General features: G+C 34.5%; 1 protein-coding gene across 1 annotated transcript in view; it reads right to left on the bottom strand.

Annotated features, from left to right (window-relative positions):
• Positions 1–1947, bottom strand: part of LOC144957706 (uncharacterized) — a 4571-nt gene extending 2624 nt beyond the window's left edge. The window contains exon 1 of the mRNA XM_078889079.1: positions 1846–1947. The gene's annotated coding sequence lies outside the window, so the exon portion shown is untranslated. The remainder of the gene's footprint in view (positions 1–1845) is intronic.
• Between the last annotated feature and the right edge of the window lie 4186 nt (positions 1948–6133).

Below are 6133 nucleotides of genomic sequence, written 5' to 3'. Positions count from 1 at the left end.
ACTTCCAAGCACCCCTATCAAGTCGGCTCCGATAACAAAACCCAAGTGACGGTGCTCGGAAGGGGAAGGGCAAGAAGAGGAGAGTGGAAGAAAGAGTGGAGTCTAGAGCAGAGGATGATGATACGATGGTTGTGCATGATGACAGGTCGGACGTTGAGATGGATATGGATGAGTTATGTGGTGTGAATGACAAAGATGAACGTTTATGTGATTTTTGTGGAAGTGATAGGAACCTGGATGGATGGATTTGGTGCAAGTGTGGGAGGTGGTACCACAGAGGATGTACTGGCAGAGAGAGAGAGAGAGAGAGAGAGAGAGAGAGAGAGAGAGAGAGAGAGAGAGAGAAGATACCGGGGATGAGTGAGGAGGAGATCAGTGTTTTCACGTTTGTTTGTACATTGTGCAAGTGACATGTTGCGGTATGATTATGTACCCTATTAATTGTTTTGAATAAATTATTTTTGTCTTTCTCTGTTGAAAATGAACATAAACGTGTTTATTTATCTATCTAGACGTCTAGATCTAGTCTAGCTATTTATGAAAATATATGGCAGTCGTTTTGGGGGAAGGAAACATTCTGCCAATTTATGGAAAGAGTCCTTCAAAGTCCTTGGAATGCTGGAATCGAACCCTAAATTGACCAATGACCCGGCAGATATTTTACAAACTGAGCCTATGGATCTGTTGTAACTGTTTATGAATTGAAAACTATTAAAAAAACAAAAGGAAACAGTGTTTTTCAACATCCGTGAAGGGTGTCCGGTTTGCCCAAGTTGGGTGTCCGGTTGGACCTTAACGTTCCATAAGTGTCCGGTAGTACCAAAATGTCACGAATAACATTTTGCGTCGAGAACATGGAAAAGACTGCTTAGGGTGCAAAATCGGCTGGTTCACCTGAAACCGGCCACTTGAGCGTTACATTTTACGACATCACTATACAGCATTGGTCTTATTTCTGGCCAGCAGTCTTCCATTCTCTGAGACGACCACAGATAAGGCTTGTGTGTCCGGTAAGCCTGAATCTACTCTACATAATTTCTTTAGCAAAACAATACTCTCCACAACACACTATTTATTCTCTTATAATTTCATGAAGTAGAAAAGAAATTTGAATAAGAAAAATGTTGGTTCTATCGTAAACGATTTTCCTATAGTTGGTAAGGAGATAGTTAATCATAAAACATATTGTGGCTCCATACGGTATTGTGGTTTTGTGGATATGACATTCGTCTTCGGACGGATAGGCCCAGGGTTCTGTCCCACTCACAGCTGGGCTTAGTTGTAGTCGTTGGAAAAGGTTGTTTACTCATATTCTCTCATCTTATTCAGGTGTAAAATGAGTACCTGCCCGCTAATAGCTTTTTCTATGTTACGGTAAAAATAATATTGCCTAATACTGATATTTTTCTTCTTTTTCTTCTTCATTATTATTATTATTATTATTATTATTATTATTATTATTATTATTATTATTATTATTATTATTATTATTATTATTATTATTATTATTATTATTATTATTATTATTATTATTTATTATTATTATCATTATTATTATTATTATATTATTATTATTATTATTATTATTATTATTATTATTATTATATATTATTATTATTTATTATTTATTATTATTATTATTATTATTATTATTATTATTATTATTATTATTATTATTATTATTATTATTATTATTATTATTATTATTATTATTATTATTATTATTATTATTATTATTATTATTATTATTATTATTTATTATTATTATTATTATTATTATTATTATTATTATTATTATTATTTTTATTATTATTATTATTATTAAGAAGAACGTGTAATATTTACCGTATTAATGGAAAGGCGTCAATAACAAAATATATTCACAGGCAGTTTAAATCACTTCCCAAAATGAAATTGTCAATTTGATAATTTTCCCCCTTTTATAATAAGCTTACCGACATGCAAACAATGTAATTTACGTGCAGCCATGCATGGTTTGATCACAATTGAAGGAAGAGCAGGCGTGGAGTGGGGGGGGGGGGGGGGGGGGGGGGGGGGGTGGGGGGGGTGACAAGGGGACTTTAATAGCTTAAACCTTTGACAACGAAATCCTAGTTTCTAAAATAGTCTTCAACAGTCGTAACGTCACTTCCTTCCTAATGACGCATGGTTACTTAGTAACTGGCTCTAAACTACCGGAACAATGGCGGACGCCCGTATGAAATATTTCTCCGGCAAGCATAAAAGCGTATCCAGAGGAGAAAAAAACATATATTTGATCATGTTTTGACTTTTACACATTCTGATCACAAGGCATATGAAAAGTTCTAGCCAGCATGAAGAATAAAAAGTAATGATTTTCTTTGTTTAGATCCTAGATAGACGCCGTTGCCGGGCGGCGTGACATCAGACTACTGAATCCAATTGATACTGAAGATAAAACTGCTGTCTTGGCTAAGAAACTCACAACACTGTCATCCGGTAATATAGCGGACCATCTAAAAAAACAAACAAACAAAAACAAAACAAAACAAACAATGTGATACCTTGAACGTTGATAGTCCGGTTAATACAGTTTAATGAGAATTATCCATAAAAAATGGATGGCAAATACCTGAAATGTGTGGAGCAGATACAACAGAAAATGCTTCCATTAACCAACTTTTCCCCTTTCATGTATGTTGTCATAGAATAGACTCTTAGATAACCACGCCTCTCGGACAATCGCCTTATTGTAAACAATGCCATTGATTGGTTAACATAGCCAACTACACGGGGTACTATCGATGTATGTGTTTAAGTAAAATACCCACTGTTCTACCGCTTGATCAATAGAGCCAACACAGAAAACTATATGAAACTTTAACGTTTATAATATGATCGATTCAATCGTATGATAACTAGTCACCCATTTGGCGTTATAATAATAATAACAATGACCAGAGAAAGGTCAACTGGATTCAATAGTCTGATGTCAAGTCGCCCAGCAACGGCTGCCATCGTGGTTCTGAACAAAGAAAATCGGTACTTTTTTATTGTTCATGTTGGCTAGAACTTTTCATATGTCTTGTGATCGGAATGTGTAAAAGTCAAAACATGATCATTTTATAAGGTTTTTTTCCACTCTCTGGATACGCTTTTATGCTCGTCGGAGAAATATTTTATAAAGGTGTCCGCCATTGTTCTGATAGTTTAGAGCCAGTTACTAAGTTACCATACGTCATTACGAGGGAAGTGACGTTACGACTGTTGAAGCGTATTTCATTCATGTTTTAGTTTATAAACAACGAACAATGTTTGTCCGTGCATGTGTGAAGGTGTGTCACAAATTCCATGTTTTGATCGGTCAAAAATCTACTGGTTACTTTTAAGATGGATTGACGAATGCCTAAGAGTAGATAAACTTGCTAATCCTGTCTGTAAATTTGTAACTTGTAACTTGTAATTTGTTACTTGTATCTTGTAACTTGTAAATTTATAACTTGTAACTTGTAGCTTGTGCACTTGTAACTTACTAACCTGTAACTTGTAAATTTGTTAGTTATTTGTAACTAGTAACTAGTAACTAGTAACTTGTAACTAGTAACGTGTAACTTGTATCTTTTAACTTGTAACTAGTAACTTGTAACTAGTAACTTGTATCCTTTAACTTGTAACTAGTAACTTGTAACTAGTAACTTGTAACTAGTAACGTGTAACTTGTATCTTTTAACTTGTAACTAGTAACTTGTAACTAGTAACTTGTATCCTTTAACTTGTAACTAGTAACTTGTAACTAGTAACTTGTAACTAGTAACTTGTAACTAGTAACGTGTAACTTGTATCTTTTAACTTGTAACTAGTAACTTGTAACTAGTAACGTGTAACTTGTATCTTTTGACTTGTAACTAGTAACTTGTAACTAGTAACTTGTATCATTTAACTTGTAACTAGTAACGTGTAACTTGTATCTTTTAACTTGTAACTAGTAACTTGTAACTAGTAACTTGTATCCTTTAACTTGTAACTAGTAACTTGTAACTAGTAACTTGTAACTAGTAACGTGTAACTTGTATCTTTTAACTTGTAACTAGTAACTTGTAACTAGTAACTTGTATCCTTTAACTTGTAACTAGTAACTTGTAACTAGTAACTTGTAACTAGTAACTTGTAACTAGTAACGTGTAACTTGTATCTTTTAACTTGTAACTAGTAACTTGTAACTAGTAACGTGTAACTTGTATCTTTTAACTTGTAACTAGTAACTTGTAACTAGTAACTTGTATCCTTTAACTTGTAACTAGTAACTAGTAACTAGTAACTTGTAACTAGTAACGTGTAACTTGTATCTTTTAACTTGTAACTAGTAACTTGTAACTAGTAACTTGTATCCTTTAACTTGTAACTAGTAACTTGTAACTAGTAACTTGTAACTAGTAACTAGCAACTTGCATCCTTTAACTTGTAACTAGTAACTTGTAACTAGTAACTTGTAACTAGTAACTTGTAACTTGTATCTTTTGACTTGTAACTAGTAACTTGTAACTAGTAACTTGTATCATTTAACTTGTAACTAGTAACTTGTAACTAGTAACTTGTAACTTGTATCTTTTGACTTGTAACTAGTAACTTGTAACTAGTAACTTGTAACTAGTAACTTGTAACTAGTAACTTGTAACCTGTATCTTTTAACTTGTAACTAGTAACTTGTAACTAGTAACTTGTAACTAGTAACTTGTAACTAGTAACTTGTAACTTGTAATTAGTAACTTGTAACTAGAAACTTGTAACTTGTATCTTTTAACTTGTAACTAGTAACTTGTAACTAGTAACTTGTAATTTGTATCTGTCTATTCTCTTTGAATTTCTGTTTCTAATTGTTTTGATTAAAGTCTAATTATTCATTCAGAACCACTAGAATCTTAGAAATTGAGTATTTTTTCGATTTCAAAAGCGTGAAAACTAAGCAGTTGCTTGCTAGAAGGCTAGTCTATCGCAAAGTACTCTCTGCATGATATAAGCAACCCAGCTACCCAAACATTACTGGGTGGAATAAGAGGCGGCCGGAGAGAGAGAGAGAGAGAGAGAGAGAGAGAGAGAGAGAGAGAGAGAGAGAGAGGGGGGGGGGGCTCAGAACATAATCTCGACCTCACCTGGGATCAATTTTAGTCATTTTGAGTGTGAATCGAATGCTCTATCAATTGAGTTATCGGGGGGAACTGGGATAGAAATCTAACACCGCCTTGAAAGGTTGTAAACAATCGAACTTGATGTCATCGCTATAAATAGAAATAAACGACGTCATATTTTCTGCTTGTTGATAACATATTAAGTCGCGTCGTTATGAGTGATATACACCCTGTGTGTGTTTGCATGTTTGTAGTGTGTATATATGTGTGTGTATGTGTGTGTATGTGTGAATGTGTGTATGTGTGTATGTGTGTATGTGTGTATGTGTGTGTATGTTTGTATGTGTGTATGTGTGTGGATGTGTGTACGTGTGTATGTGTGTATGTGTGTGTATGTGTGTATGTATGTGTATATGCGTGTGTGTATGTGTGTATGCGTGTGTGTATGTGTGTATGCGTGTGTGTATGTGTGTATGTGTGTGTGTGTGTGTGTGTGTGTGGGTTACTATGTATAAGCTTCTTTCTTTCGTTGAAGAATTCATTTTCGAGTAAAATTAATTTCCTGGAATTCAACTCTGTCTGTCATGGTTGAACGAATGTGTCGCCTAGCGGTGTCCAGAACATACAAGATTCCTGGCTTCATTCAGGATATGCATAGGTGAAGATCGAATTCTATATGTGAGAAATTCGTTTATCATCACCACGGTGTCCTTTGGTACCGTCCCTTACACGTCGACTCGAGCTGTTATAAATATATCGCAATTTCCACCAACTGTGCTCAAAGCGCTTTACAAAGGGTCCCTAGACAAACAACAACAAAACTTCATAAATATGTAGGAGGAAAGGTGACGTCTGTTATGCGATAATAGAATTTTTTTTCTGACTTAGACAACGCTGTTACAGGTCAGGTACTCATTTTACACTCGAGTACGGTGAGAGTATGTGAGAAAAGAGCCTTTTTCTAAGGAGTCAACTATGAGCCGCTCACATAGGGAATCGAACTAGACTATAAACGTTCTAGGTCA

The sequence above is a fragment of the Berghia stephanieae genome, chromosome 12, assembly GCF_034508935.2.
Source record: "Berghia stephanieae isolate SIO BIC M18660-M18661 chromosome 12, UCSD_Bste_1.3, whole genome shotgun sequence".
NCBI lineage: Eukaryota > Metazoa > Mollusca > Gastropoda > Nudibranchia > Aeolidiidae > Berghia > Berghia stephanieae.
This window is presented reverse-complemented; position numbering and strand designations above follow the sequence as displayed.